Source organism: Helianthus annuus, chromosome 13 (genome assembly GCF_002127325.2).
Source record: "Helianthus annuus cultivar XRQ/B chromosome 13, HanXRQr2.0-SUNRISE, whole genome shotgun sequence".
In the NCBI taxonomy this organism is placed as follows: domain Eukaryota; kingdom Viridiplantae; phylum Streptophyta; class Magnoliopsida; order Asterales; family Asteraceae; genus Helianthus; species Helianthus annuus.
The window spans coordinates 122449009-122465861 of record NC_035445.2 but is presented as its reverse complement, the minus strand read 5'-3'; positions in this window follow the sequence as shown (position 1 = coordinate 122465861).

Here is a 16853-nt window from a genome sequence, read left to right as displayed (position 1 = left end):
ATATCGAAGCGAGGGAAGCGCGCCAGGATCCCAATGTCGTCACTGGTACGTTCCCTGTAAACCAACATTTTGCATCCGTTTTATTTGATACTGGCGCCGATTATAGCTTCGTATCGTTAGAGTTTAAGAATATGCTTGGGTTAGTCGCTAGTAATTTAGATATTCCCTACTCAATCGAATTGGCTAATGGAAAGTTGGTAGAAGCTAATGAAGTTGTCAGAGGTTGTGTAATCGAACTGGGAGAGCGTGAGTTTGCTTTGGATCTACGACCAGTCCAGCTGGGAAGCTTCGACGTGGTGGTAGGAATGGATTGGTTATCAGGCAACAAGGCTGAGATTGTTTGTCACAAAAAGGTCGTTCGTATCCCGACCGAAGATGGTGAAAGGATTGTGGTTCATGGAGAAAAGCGTGATACGCCGTTAAGAATTATCAGCTGCCTGCAAGCGCGAAAGTGTTTACAGAAGGGATGTGCTGCCTTCCTGGCACACATCGTGGATAAGAAGGCTGCAGAACCAAAGATCGAAGACATCCCTGTCGTGAGCGAATATCCAGAAGTCTTCCTAGAGGACTTGCCTGGATTACCACCTCAGAGGCAAGTAGAGTTTCGCATCGATTTAGCCCCAGGCGCCGCACCTGTGGCTAAGGCACCCTACAGACTTGCCCCGTCTGAGATGCAGGAACTGTCAACACAACTTCAAGAGTTGTTAGACAAGGGATTTATCTGACCAAGCTTCTCGCCTTGGGGAGCTCCGGTCCTGTTTGTCAAGAAGAAGGACGGTAGTTTCCGTATGTGTATTGACTACCGGGAGTTGAATAAGCTGACGATCAAGAATAAATACCCTCTGCCAAGAATCGATGATCTATTTGACCAACTCCAAGATTCAAGCTTTTATTCAAAGATCGATCTTTGATCTGGATACCATCAGCTAAGGATACAGGAGGAAAGTATCCCGAAGACAGCCTTCAGAACTCGCTATGGACACTACGAGTTCCTAGTTATGCCGTTTGGGTTGACAAACGCACCGCCAGTCTTTATGGATTTGATGAATAGAGTTTGCAAGCCGTACTTGGATAACTTCGTGATTGTGTTCATCGACGACATTTTGATTTATTCAAAGACAAAGGCTGAGCACGAACAGCATCTAAGAGCTATTTTGGAGTTGCAGAAAAAGGAGCAGCTGTACGCCAAATTCTCGAAGTGCGAGTTTTGGCTACGTGACGTCCAGTTTCTTGGACATGTGGTAAATGGAGATGGAATTCATGTGGATCCCACCAAGATCGAAGCGATCAAGAATTGGGAAACGCCAAAGACGCCAACCGAGATTCGGCAATTCTTGGGTTTGGCGGGCTACTATCGAAGGTTCATTGAGGATATTTCAAAGATCGCTCAACCATTGATGCTCCTCATGCAGAAAGATAAGAAGTTTGATTGGGGAATCAAACAGGAAGAAGCGTTCCAGATATTGAAAGATAAGCTCTGCAATGCGCCAATCTTAGCACTACCGGAAGGTACTAACGATTTCGTGGTATACTGTGACGCCTCACGCCAAGGTTTGGGTTGCGTGTTGATGCAACGCCAAAAGGTTATAGCTTACGCATCACGTCAACTGAAAGTGCATGAAAAGAATTATACCACACATGACTTGGAACTTGGCGCAGTAATATTTGCTTTAAAGATCTGGAGACACTACCTATATGGTACGAAATGTACGATCTTCACAGATCACAAGAGCCTACAACACATATTCAATCAGAAGGAGTTGAATATGAGACAAAGACGATGGGTTGAGTTGTTGAATGATTACGACTGCGAGATAAAGTACTACCCAGGGAAGGCGAATGTGGTCGCCGATGCCCTAAGTCGAAAAGAAAGGATCAAGCCCATAAGGGTTAGGGCTTTGGAGATGATTATCCAAACCGATCTTTCCTTGCGCATTCGTGTCGCGCAAAAAGAAGCTCTTGAGGAAAGAAACCTTGAAGAAGAATATCTCCGTGGGATGGAGAAGCATTTGGTGCCAAACGAGGAAGGAACGTTATGTTTTGAGAAAAGGATTTGGGTTCCTCTGTTTGGTGGTTTGAGGAAAGTTATTTTTGATGAAGCTCACAAATCACGGTACTCTATCCATCCAGGAGCGGATAAGATGTACCAAGATCTTAAAGATTACTACTGGTGGCCTAGGATGAAAGGCGATGTTGCTGTTTATGTAAGCAAGTGTTTAACGTGCGCTAAAGTGAAAGCGGAATACCAGAAGCCTTCAGGACTTCTGCAACAACCAGAAATTCCCAAGTGGAAATGGGAACAAATCTCCATGGATTTTATTACAAAGTTGCCAAGAACGCCAAGAGGTCATGACACTATTTGGGTAATAATGGACCGATTAACGAAGTCAGCGCACTTCTTACCTATCAGGGAGAAGGATAATACGAGCAAGTTGGCTGAAATTTACATGAGAGAAATCGTTACGCGCCATGGAGTACCTCTCTCGATCATCTCTGATAGAGACGGAAGGTTCGTATCAAGGATTTGGCAATCCTTCCAAGAAGCTTTTGGCTCACAATTGAATATGAGCACTGCATTTCACCCACAGACCGACGGACAAAGCGAACGGACGATACAGACTTTGGAAGATATGCTGAGAGCATGTGTTATGGATTTGGGAGGTAGCTGGGATAAGCATTTGCCATTGGTCGAATTTTCATACAACAACAGCTATCACACCAGTATTGGTGTCGCGCCATTTGAAGCTCTATATGGCCGCAAGTGCAGGTCACCGCTTTGTTGGTCTGATGCAGGTGATAGACAATTGGTTGGTCCTGATATGGTCCAGGAAACCACAGACAAGATCGCACAGATCCGAGATCGCATCAAGGCGGCTCGTGATCGTCAGAAATGTTATGCGGACCGAAGAAGGAAACTTCTAGAGTTTGAGGTAGGTGATATGGTGTTGTTAAAGGTATCACCCTGGAAGGGTGTGGCACGCTTCGGAAAGCGTGGAAAGTTGAATCCGCGGTATATTGGTCCGTTCAGAATTTTGGAAAGAATTGGGTTAGTAGCGTACAAGCTGACTTACCTGCTGAACTGAATGGCGTTCACGATACATTTCATGTATCAAATTTGAAGAAGAGTCCAACGCAAGATACCGTTGTCATTCCCACCGACGAGATTCATGTTGACGACACGCTCCATTTTGTGGAAGAACCGGTTGAGGTTACGGATTGGAAAAGTAAACAAGACCCGCCGGAGCAGTGTCAAGCTCGTCAAGGTTCGTTGGAATGCCAGACATGATCCTGAATACACCTGGGAGCGTGAGGACCGGATGAAAGAGAAATACCCCCACTTATTTCCCAAGAACCTTGCTGCTAGGAGCAGAACTTAAAATTTCGGGACGAAATTTTTCTAACGGGGGGAGAATGTGACAACCCTCACTAAAACAGGTATCCGTACAACTTAATTAATATATAATTACTGCTTAATGACTGTGCTTGTTTGAAACTGTGGATAAACTGCTACTTGAATACTGATACATGTACATGCTTGCATCATACTTTATTTGCTGTCACTCCATTAACTACATACAAGAACTCTAGTGACAACCTTGATGCACAAAAGCACAGTAGCACTATGAACGGATAACCTATTAAACATGCTGATATAGCCAGCATCAGGCAGACACTGCCTCTAAGGCCTGTATGAGCCCGAGATAGTTTACTACACTAGTAGAGAGTGTAGGGATAAGAGGGTTGTAGAACTGCGTCACTAGGTATAAGTTATAGTGACCGGATGTGCCTAAAACGTACTTTAAGTACAAAATTCTGCACTTTAATTATAAATTCAGCATTTAGCTAACTAATAAAGTGCCAAAACATGAGAAAAATATTACTAGACACTTTCCAAAGTGTCGGGAATGCTTCGTGTCACTAAAAATAATATTAAAGACACTTTAAAGCTTTGTTAAACACTTTAACGGATCACTATCCAACCGAACAACCGGACTTTACCCGGAACATAAAAATATTGCCATTAACATTGTTTCTCTTTTTCTGAGCCAGTTAGGGTCTCCGAATACCCTAACACCCGCTATAATGCATAACACGCTAGTAACCGAGTTAACTTCCAACTTAACTTAACTTTACCCTAACTATTAGTTGAAATGGAACCGGATAACCCCCCCCCCAACCGAGTTCGGTCACAATGTGACCACCCCTTGTACTTTGATGATTATTTAAATCATCATTGTCTAATATCTTGGAGACATGAGGACCTTTGGATAATGAACATGAACTTTGCCTATAAGTAACAAGCTAAACACAACATAACCTTCATCTCACCACAACTCACCAAAACACTCTCTCCCTCTCCCTTGGAGCTCTCGGCCGAACACACCCACAAACACCCAACCATTTTCGAGTTTTGATCTTGCATTTCCAAGCACATACAAGGGTTAAGGATCTCATACAAGGAAGCTTGGTGCATTCGGATCGTGAAGAACCTCACCTCATTGCTTTTATCCACCCAATCTTCGACTAGTTTCTTCCCTAGCCTCGAGCTAGTAGTAAGTGACTTCAAACACACTCTTGATTTATTCTAAAGTGGTTAAAACGAACCTTGTCGGTTAAAATTTATGAACTTACAAGAATGCATACTAAAAGTTTACATAATTGATGAACATGTTGGTTAAAAGCAATGATGTTGTGTAAATCTTGTAAAACTTGTTTTGTTGTAATTATATAGTGCCGATCTATGTTGTGGTAGCTCGGATCATCATCTAACCCGGATTAGTCATGTTCATGAATCATGACATGGAGTATGTTTAAGTGTGAAAAGGGTTAAACGATGAAACACTACTACACACTAAACATGAACTTGTGTAAAATCGATTTTGCTTATGAAATAGTGTTCAAAACTAGTAGATCTACGGATCTACAAGTGGTATTTTCAAAGAACCAAGTGTCAAAAGAAAACATATTTTTAAAACCGGATCTTTCATGAATAAGAGTGATTTTTGTAAACACACAAGTGTGTAAACACTTGTGTAACACTAACTTTCGACAAAGAACTATTTTTGTCAAATCTTACAAGAAGATGTGAAAATATATTTTCTTTAAAAACGAGATTCACAAGAAACCAAGTAGATTGTTGCAAAGATCCACTGAAAGTAATGGAAATTACTACATATTTTTGGACAAACCACAAGTTCATGTAATTTTTGCGATTTATATAAATTTTGACTAGTTTGATGGTTTGGATATTGTTATTGTTGAATGAGAAAATTGTTGATTTGAATTTTAAAAGAAAATGATACGCTTGAAAGCGTGGCCACCTCCAGTTACAGGGGAAACTCTGGCGAAATTTTTCCAAAAACCTAACATTTGGAAATATTTTCACTACAAGTATTATAAATATATTTCTAACTTGTTTTCAAAAATATAGATTTCGCCACGATTTTTATTACAACATTTCTAAGTGTCGGAGGTGGGATTTTCACAAAATAAAAACTTGATAAATATATATTTAGTATATATATTTTCATAACAACACTTGTGAATTTTTATGATTATTTTGTGAACTATACAAATATTATTTTTAGGGTAAAAATAATATTACCGAATGTTACCGATTCCAAAATAATACGAACGCCTTCACAATAAATAATAAGTTAAAATGGTATTATTAATACCACCCGATCTTTAAAACGTAACTTACGCATTTCTCGGAAAAATACTAATAAACGCGTATTTTGACGAGAGTATTATTTTTTTGGGAAGATTATATGTATTAAAATATAATATTTTTGGGAAAAATATTTATATTTTGGAGTTAGAAATAAAATATATTTTAAGTGAGACTTAATAATATATTTCGAATCTTACGAACGCGCATGTATTAAAACCCCCATCCTTGGGAAGGAAAATATTTAATAAATAATTACTAAGTGTAATTACGAAATAGTTGTCTAACTATTTCCCAAAGACATTAAACCTTAAACTAAGGCACGGCCGTCCGTCTAATAGAAGTTAGAACGTGTAGGTCGTCGCACAGCTGTTTGATCAGGAAATTTACTTGGTAGAGATGCACCACTGTGGGTTCATGTCCCCCTTTCTCTTAAATGTTTTCAGTTTTCCAAACTGCGGGGGTGAAATACATGTTACTATGATTACGAATACTTCTTACATGGTATGGTTAGCGTAAGGAGGGTTACTACTTAGATCATGTGAGTGGGTAGGCGGAAACTTGAGGCCATTAATCCTCAGGGTAGGACCGAGGGACGGGAGCGGTAGATCTATCTGGGTGTAGCGAGCCCAACCCCAGGCCCAGCATAACGGACCTCGGGGTGACTTTGTGCCCAACGCATAAATCCGCTAGATTTGAGTCTTCCTACTTGCACTTCACACATATCAATGGCCTTGCAAACCATTGGTGATCTCTTTTTCCTTATTTGCTACATACCAGGATTTTTATACATACAAAGGTTTTACTTACTCACTTACACATGAACTCGCTCAACATTATTGTTGATTTTTCCAACTTACATGTATTTCAGGGAACTAAAGATCTGGCGCGGTATGTTACGTTTTCCGCTGCATAAGAGTCCGAGGTCATCCAAGTTTAAGGGATGTGACTTTTTCCTGGACGAGTCATAGTTCTTAAACTGTGTTTATTTCATGTTGATGTTTATGTCTTCCAAACAATGTTTCAATTTTCATGGTTGTAGTTTCCGTTGCATGAGTCAACGCCGTAAGACAATGTTATGTTACTTATGTTTTAAAACTTAATTAGATGGATGATCTTGCATGGTTTTTATTTCATATAGCTTTGTTATGATTAAGCTATGGTATTAAGAAGTCACACCAAAATAAACCACGCTTCCGCAAAGCCAGGGTGTGACAGATTAGATTAGTTCGATTACTGATTAATTGACTTTATCGCATTGTTACTTCCTATTATTCACAGTCGTAAGGCGGTTCGCATTGATAAATGAACTTCGATTAATTCGATTCCACTTTAATTACTCCATATAATACAACTAACGTACACATAAAATAGACTAACTACGGTCAAAAGAGTCATTCTTGACTTTGACTTTGACTTTCGAAAACTCGGGGTGTTACAGCCTTCCCTAGGCGTGTTCGGCCTTCGACTTGGAATAGATCAACACATCGTCGATGAACACGATGACGAAATGGTCCAGATAGGGCTTACACACACGATTCATCAGATCCATGAAAACCGCGGGTGCGTTGGTTAAACCAAAAGGCATAACGACGAACTCATAGTGGCCGTAACGGGTGCGAAAAGCGGTTTTGGGTATATCTTCTTCCTGAATGCGTAGCTGGTGATAGCCCGAGCGTAGATCGATCTTCGAGAAACACGTAGCACCTTGTAGTTGATCAAATAAGTCGTCGATGCGAGGTAGGGGAGAACGGTTCTTGATGATAACTTATTCAATTCCGGGTAATCGATACACATCCTGAATGACCCATCCTTCTTTTTAACGAAGAGGACTGGTGTGCCCCAAGGAGAGGTGCTCGGGCGAGTAAAGCCTTTTTCAAGTAATTCCTGGAGGTTGTTCGAGAGTTCCCGCATTTCGGATGGCGCGAGTCGATAAGGGGCTTTGGCTATGGAGTTAGCTCCAGAAATGAGGTCGATATCACGACTTGGCAGTAATCCGGGAAGATCATCAGGGAACACCTGAGGAAACTCACGGACCACAGGAACGTCTTTAACTTCTGTCTTCCTTTTCTTTTCCTTCTCCACTACTACAATGTTGGCCAAGAAAGCTCTGTATTCCTTGCGGAGATACTTGTTAGCTTGGACACACGACATGAGCTTGAGACCTTTCGAAGCAGTTTCACCGTACACACATAATAGATCGCCATTTGCGAGCGAGAATCGAATCATCTTGTCGAAGCACACAACTTCAGCATGGTTTTCACGAAGAAAGTCCATGCCTAATATGACGTCAGAACTTCCGAGCTGCATCGGAATGAGTTCAATTGGGAAAATGTGATTGTTGAGCTCGAGGGTACAATCACGAAGAACAGAATTAACGGCGACAGTTCTTCCAGTAGCGACTTCAACTTCGAATGACGAGGGGAGATAAGAGCGTTTATGACTAAGGAGGTTCTCGAATTCAAACGACACAAAGCAGTTATCGGCTCCAGTATCAAATAAACACGATGCATAATTACCATTCACAAGGAACGTACCATTAACCACATTGTTGTCAGCCTGGGCTTGACAAGCATTGATGTTGAAGGTTCTGGCGTGTGCTGCTTGTTGCTACTACTGAGGCTGCTGCTGCTGCTGCGGCTCTTACTTCACCACCCTGTTTGGGCACATGTTTGCAAAGTGGTTAGGGTCACCACATGCAAAGCAGACTCGAGCATTGATCGCGGGTGCCTGAGCCGCTTGTTGGCCTTGCGGGGCTGGGAGTAGAGCTTGATGAGCAGTGGCAGGAGCTGCGGTGTTACGGGGACTATAGCGACAGTTGGCAGTGAAATAACCGTATAAGTTGCAATGAGCGCAGAAATGACAGGAAAGACCCACCGGATGATGATATGAGCATGTCGGGCAGAGCGGGTGAGGACCTGTGTAAGCACGCTTTGCTGGCGGCGCTTGAGTAACTGGTGCTGGTCGATGGTGAGACTGTTGCTGAGCAGGTACGGCTTGCAGAGGAGCAGCAGTGGTAGTGACAGCACAGTTCTTGTTGGAGCTGCTGTTGTTGTTGTGCTTTTTCTTGCGGCGTGACGACCTGGATGGTTGAGCAGTGGCGGTTTCGGCGGTCGGTGCAGTGGTGGCTTGATGCAGGGACTTGGAGGGCTTATCCCAAAAACCATCTTTTACTCGCTTGTCGTTGATCTCGGCGGTAAGCAAGTAAGTTTCTTCGATTAATGATGTCTTTGCGGCATGAACAAAATCGGCAACACAATCGGGTAGAGCTCGAATGCACTTCTTGATGGCCATATCTGACGTCTTGAATTAATCGGGACAGATGATGCTGAGCTGTTTAAAGCGAGCAGTTAGGGCAGCTTTATCTCCATCCTTCTGCTTAATGTTCCAAAACTCGTCCTCCAGCTTTTGGCGTTCACGGGGAGGGCAGAATTCGTCCATCATAATGGCTTTCAGCTCTTTCCATGTCAGCTCATAAGCTGTATCATTCCCGCGTTTGTTTCATTCGCTGTCCACCAGTCTAGAGCTCGGGACTGGAAGACGCCGGTTGCGTTTAGGGTACGGAGATTTTCTGGACAGCCGCTTTGGCGCAGAGTGACTTCGATGGAATCAAACCATTGAAACATAGCTGTTGGGCCTTCTTCTCCGGTGAATTCCTTTGGTCCGCATGCCTTGAACTGTTTGAAGCTAAAAACAGTCTTGGGAGCTTCAGTTCTCGACTCCTCAGATGATTTGCTGACGTTTTCATAGACATTGCCCACAACTTTTGCTACTTGTTTGGTGATGATAGCAGCAAGACGTCGGTCTCTCTTTTCTTGGCGAGTAAGTGAGGTTCGGTGTCCAGATGACGACATTGTCTGCAACAGACATCGTCGTGGTCTCAGACACATCAAAATCGAATCTCACCTCACACGTCTACTACTTACTAAAGCTCAGGAACACGTTGAAGCACGTATCATATAAACACATAGGCACATAACCACAAATTCACGTAATCACAGAAGCACATAAGCACGTAGGCACGTAGAGCACAGAGACACATAAACACAGAAGCACATACACATTTAGTCACAGATGCAGTCAGAATACAGAAACCTATCATTCAAAGCTCGCGTTTCATTCGCATATATCAGTCGCGTATAATATATCGAGTAGTATAGTATAATCGTATATCATAGCATAATATAGTCTAGATTCGCAGCAACTTGTTAGCGTATTGAGATGGAAGAGCAATGCGAGTCGTGGGTGTCGATCGAAGTGATAGCAAAATCGAATAATCTTCCAAAAATTTTAAACATGTAAACAGATAAATACACATAACACACATAAAATCGACGAATTATCAGAGTCAGCAGTTGCGGGCTAAGAATCGAAACACGTAAAAATCGAGAAATAGATTGTCTGCGGCTATTAGACATCGACTATCCAAAGCGGTTCGACTATTCTCAATAGATTTGTCGTCACATTCCGACTTTCAGGATCGTGTTTCTGCCTCGATTCTTGGGCATTTAGCACACATTCCCTAGGTCATACTCGTGAGTTCAGGTCGTTGGAGTCCGTCGAGGCTTTGGTGAGAGTTTTGGTGAAATCACGGGCAAGTCGGCAAGGTTAGGGTTTCACCCCTGGCTTGACAACTTTCCCTTGATTTTAGTAAAATAGAGGAGATTATTCATCAAAATATGGATTTCGCTCCTGATTTGGTATAATTCTCCCGTTGAACAGGCGTTCGTCATTGAAAAGCATAATGGAGAGATCATTGATAAGTTGATAAAACAGAATTGATCCAACAATTTAGTCGAGAGTTTGCGGTTTTCACACCTAATCTTGACTAAATCGCATTCTCATTATTGAAAATTCGAGTGCGGTGATAGTGTAGCGTAGGTGAGTTCTGCTATTTGTCGCTTGGTCTGTTGGTTCCTAACTATAGTCTAGGTCTCTAAGACATCGACCCGGACTAGGTTGGGTCTTGCCTAATTCCCTATAGTTATGGCTCTGATACCAATCTGTCACACCCCAACAGATGGCGGAATCATCGGGGCATGGCACTGAGCGAAACAGATTGTCCAGAAGTTTCCATAACAACTATCATTACTATTCAATTTATATAATACGTCCCATACCATACCTCAAATAGCAAACAAATTATTACAGATAAAATCTAGTCAAATATTCTGTTCCGACAACTCAGATTTAAATATAAATATTGTTTATCTATGTCTAGAGACTCAAGCTGCAAGATCTACAGACAACTATGCTCTAGACTCTTATTCTAGCTTCGCCTTCCTAGAAGATAAGCATCTTAAACACCTGTCAAATACGTTAAAATAAAGTCAATATATAAAATGTAAAGGTGAGCATACAAGTTTGATAATAGCATAATAGTGTTCGAAATAGTTTACGCATAACCAGCACGTACACAGAGGAAAACGAAGCATGTTAATTATCGACATGGATCTATCGATACCAATGACTGCGGGTTGACTGCCTGAGGCAGTTCGCAATACATGATTACCACCATAATCCATGCAAGTAATTGTCCTTAACAACCCCTGTGTGAACGGGTGCTGAGTCCAAACTATAGTACTATCGTCGTTAAGGCAGGTAGACAACATTCCACGTGTAAACATAACAACAAGCATTCATTTAGTCACGTAATACATGCGGTAACGGTTAGCGTTTAAAGTAATTGAGTAGTGTGTTTGATTGTGATTTAGAATAAGTAACGTATGTAAAACCCAAAAGTACTAAAGCAAAAAGGGTTCGAGTATACTCACAGTGATTGATGGATTGAAGGGAGCACTTGAAAGTAGGGTTAGCCTGAATAGTTCGATAGAATAACGATAAGCAGCGCGTAAAACGGAAAACAAGTGTTGGAGGGTCGGACAGCTGGTCGATCGGACGGTTGTCCGATCGGACGGCTGGCCGTTCGGCTTGACAGTCCGTTCGGACAGCTGTCCGGTCGGTCGGTAGGCTGATCGGATGGTTGTTCAAGTGGATTGTTTCTTCCTTTGAGAAGGATGTGTTTGTGTATGATGGTTTGACTTTTGAAGTTTTCGTTGTAGCATTTGAAAATATTGAAGTATCTTTACCTTTCAGGTCGGTCGATCGAACGGTCATTCGATCGGTCGGCTAAACTTCTAGCAAACAAGTCCTTAGCAGGGTGTCACCTGATCGGACGGCTGCTCGATCGGGTGGCACTCCAAGCGCGTTGAACATGTTGAAAATCGACTAAGTGTTGAAGCATAGTATCTCATGATCCGAAGAGTAATCCAATCGGACAGTAGTCCGATCGAACATAGTTCGTTTAATACTCCACTTCAATAAATTGTTCAAGTGTGGGGGCCATGTGCTAGCCGATCGGCTGGCCTGGTCGATCGGCTGACTGTCCGATCGGCTGGTTGTCCGTTCGGACAGCAGTCCGATCGGTCAGCATCCTGACCTGATCAGCCTGTTCGTCTAACACTTGGTTGTTCTGATTATTTGTTTTTATATCGACCTGAATGAGTCGTTCGGAAGAGCTCTAGTCCGTTTCAGAGGCGGAAACTAAGAAACGGATGTGAAAACAACTAGAAAATCACTATAAACCTCTTGTATATTGAAATAACAGTGTTTACAATCAGAGGAAATACCGGCAGCACTTCGGTATCACTTGGCCTGTTCGTTACAAATGACATTGATAACAAGCTATATATACTACATACCCAACCGTTTGAAAGTCTTCAAACGGTCAACATCTTCAAACGATAACATGCTTCAACGAAAGGAATCTTCAAACGGTCAACATTCAAACGTAAGTCAACCTCTTCAAACGGATCCTTACAAATGATTGGGCCTTCAAATAGAAGCATCTTATTGGATAATTCAAACGGCCACCATACACTTTTCATGTTTCATGATATCACATGTGATGTCACCTAGGTGGTGTCACTTGTGATGTCACCTATGTGATGTCACATGTGATGTCATGCTAGATCAGATCCGCACCGAGACCGAGACTCGACATAAGACAAAGACGACAGATGAATGCACCAACAGACTCCCCCTCAGATGTTGACGAGTCTTAAGTGTCGAGTCTTCAACGTCTTCAGTCTTTATCTGTCTGAACGCTCTCTGAAATATCTCACAGTGCAAGCATCCTCAAATCTTTCTCTTCTCTTTTTATCATCATCAACAGACTCCTCACTAACAATCTCTAATCGGAGGTCTTCAGACTCCCCCTTTCGATATGCTGGGAGCGCAGTCTGGCATGTTGAAATCACAAAGACTTCAGGTATCGGAACCTGGTTCTCTATCACATAGAAACCTGCACATCCTCTACCTCACAATAAATTTCCTGATGATAACTTGTAAAAACAATCTCATCATCTAATGAATCACTAGCAGAAGTTATACAATCAAAGAATGAGTTTACAATGTTAATCTTTGATAAACCATTTGAAGATATATCATTTTTCAAAACAACACACTCTCCCAAACCAACTGTTCATCATGTTTAACACCCAGAATTTTGAAAATCAACTTTTCAACATCAGTTGTCGAAAATCTTTTTGACTTTTTCAAAAATTTATGCTAAAACACATTGAAAATCTTTTTGGATTTTTGACATAAGAAAAACAAAATGCAGTAAAGAAATATTCACAAACATTATTTTTGTGAGTTTGTGTAAGAGGATCATATCAGCTTATGAGACAAATCACCAACACCGTTAAGCTTGATTTCATTTTAAGTTCTAAACAATTTACCTAGATTGTCAGTATACTGGTCCACTTAAATTTTCACACAAAGTTCAACTGATCCGAGATACGATATTAATGTCTTAGAAACTAAAACTTATCTGTGTGTCCCACTACTTGAATATACTCCCGTATCCAGATCCCAATATTCAGTCTTACAGGTGAGTATACCTAGATGATATCTGTAAGGGGTTAGGTGCGAAACCGTGAGAGCTCAGGTCAGAACTTCCGTTCAGCAGAGAGATGACGGCTCGACTTTTGGTGGGTCCCCTTTAGAGGATCTTTTTTTACAACAGCAATGACTATCAATTTTATTGTTTCATCGATTTGCTGAGGGCGGTGCTTTTTCAAGCATTTGCAGAAAGTATTATCCGGGGACTAGGTCAGTACTTCCATACTGCAGAAGTCCCGGGATAATACCCCAGATATCACTGAGCATAAAGACCTAGTATCTCAGAATAAGAGACCTTTCAAACAAGATTTCAGGGGTTACCTATATATCCAAGAAGTCGTTACCCACAGAATAAACAAGTTTGAATTTTTACGGTTTATATCTCTTCACAATTTACTAAATGTGTAAAAATCTACTGACACATCCGCAGTAAGATTGTTTATCACTTTTAAACTTTCCAATTCTTTAGCATGTTGTGATAGTCCGCTGATGTACTATCATTTCCTCTTTTTCACAACAAACTCATTTTTGGTTTTTATCATGTTTTTGTCTTTTTCAAATTTTCTAAAGTTTTTGGATTTTCTGAAATTTTCTACTCCCCCTAAAATGCAAACACATTAACGAAAATTGAAAACAAACTGTACAGAAACATGACAACCGATATCAAATTGCATCAATTCGCCATTCACTTGGCATAAACAATCAGAACTCCCCCTATCAACAAACTATTTTCTCATATAGATTTCAAAACACTTAAGTTTGTTTTAATCAAAATGATTTTTCTGGAAAATAAGTTTGGTTGATTTTACCACTTGTAGGTATATCAATACTAAATTCGGGGATGTGGTTCATCATCTTGTCTCTCAATCACTTGTAGGAAAATGTAAGTACAAATTATTGTCCTTGATTTACCATATGCACAAGTTATGCACAATCAAATCTTTTAACCACTTGTAAACAAACATAAACAAACCTTTTTTACCGTTTGCATGATTGACATTACCGTAGTAAATTTCTCAAGAAAGATGCCGATACCTGCTCCTCGCTTACCAACCTGGAAGCTCCGGCATAGTCCTTTATTCTGTAAAAATTTCAACAATTACAAACACTTTCAAATCATCCTAATTAAACATGAAAGATGCCGATTCCTGATCCACGATTACCAACTTGGGATCTCCGGCAAGTCCGGTGTTTTACTCAAACATAATGTCCACCCAAGCCTCACCAGCCTTGGGTGACTTTGGAACACATCTGTCCCACCAACATCTTGATTTATAAAATTCTTTAGCACCCTTTATCTTCTTATCAACCATCTTCCCAAAAATGTGTTTGACTTTCCCGTTGAAAGCCTTCTTAACATCAAATTCTCCTTTATCAGCGAAGAATTGATTTGAGATCTCTACCTTTCCAACTTTCTTCATCAAATTTTCTTTTGACAATGACGGAAAATTCTCATCGTTCACCACTGGAACGGAATTCACAATCTTTTTATCAACCAATGACTCCTCTGATTTTATGGAATCAGATTCATTGTCAGAATTACTCTCAGATTTAACAACCCATTTTTGTTTACTTAAATCACCTCTTCTTTTGTAAAACCTTTTTGAACTTTCTCCTTCCTCAGAAGTAGAATTTTCAAATTTTTTAACAATTTTTACAGATTGTTCTTTCTTATCAACACAAGTTTTTCTCAAAACAGAGTTAGAAGAAACTCCCTGTTTTTGGTAGTTGGTCTTGGCATTTGAAACAGGTTCTTCTGTCAACTCTCTGAGCAGTTTTTCTCACATTCTTCTTCACTTCAGCAAGAAACTCTTGATTTGACTGTTTCCAGAAAGGTTTCTTTTGCTCATCTTCAGAACTCCCACCTGAAACAAATTTTGTTTTTGGTTTATAAGTTTTCTGATTTTTATAATTTTCTTGTGAAATAAAACCAAGACCTTTCTTTTTGAGATTACCATTATGGTTTGGTTTCTTTTGGAAACTATAACCACAACCATAACCCATTTTCTTGTTTTCTCTTTGTTGAATCCTTGAAGTGTAAGGTTTAGGTTTTTCAGAAAGATTTAAATCTTTTATTTCAGAAATATTAATTTCTGTTAATTTGAAAACCTTTTTGATCATTTCAGTTTTAACACTTCTTATTGGGAATTCCTCATCAGAATATAATTTGTCTGAATCATTCAATGTATATGCTACTTTGATTGATTCGTCATTCAAATTAGATTTTGATAACAGAAATTCTTTATTGTAAACCCTCTTAACCAGCGAACTCGGACTTTTCTCAGACGAACTCGAACTATCTGACTTAGACTCCGACTTTGACTCTTCATCCATATCCAACACCTGATCGACAACTCTCTTAACTAACTCGGACTCATAATCAGTGTCAGACGCTGTGAATGTGACATCAATATTGTATGGTAATTCATCAGTGATTTCAGACTTTAGTTTGATGTTTAGAGCCTTATCTACCCGTTCCTCATTTGGTTTCCTGGGGGAATAACTCTCAAAGATAGGAGGCGGACATCTGTTATACTTGACACTTGGTTTCTTACCAGTATCCTCTTCTTTTCCTTTCTTCTTGAAAGCTTCAAGACCTGCGACAGTAGGATAAACACGATCAATCAGATAATCACAAGTAGTATAACTCAAAAGTAATCGGTTGATCCTTTCACTCTCGATTCTCTCAAGTTCCAACTCCTTCTTCAAATTTGCACAATCTTCAATGTAATCATTTATGACACTTTGCTTTGTCATCAAAGTTGCACTCATTTTGTCATTTGCCTTTTCAATTTCTGCATTCGTTCTTTTTAAACTGTCAACTGTCCTGTTCAGTACATCGTATGACTCTTTCACGTACTTCACATCTGATAGTAAATCTTCCTTAATCTTCTCTAACTCAGCAATCTTTTTGTCTTTCTCATCACACTCTTTGCAAGATTCTGAACATTTCTCACAAGGCTTAGTAACTTCAACCACCTTTTCAACTATCTTTTCGACTTCGACAATCTTTTCAACTTCTACAAGTTTCTCGACCTCAACAATCTTTTCGACAATCTTTTCAATTTCAACTATTTTCTCAACTTCCACGAGTTTCTCGACTTTGACAATTTTCTCCACTACTTTCTCTACTTCAACAATCTTCTCTATTGCAATCTCAGCAGTTGCTTCATCTTTTGTTTCTACAGCGTCAGTCTTCGCCTTTTCATCAGCGAGTAGCTTTGCTATTTCTAGCTCTCTCTGCAATCTAGCAATCTTCTTCTGATTCAGCATCTCA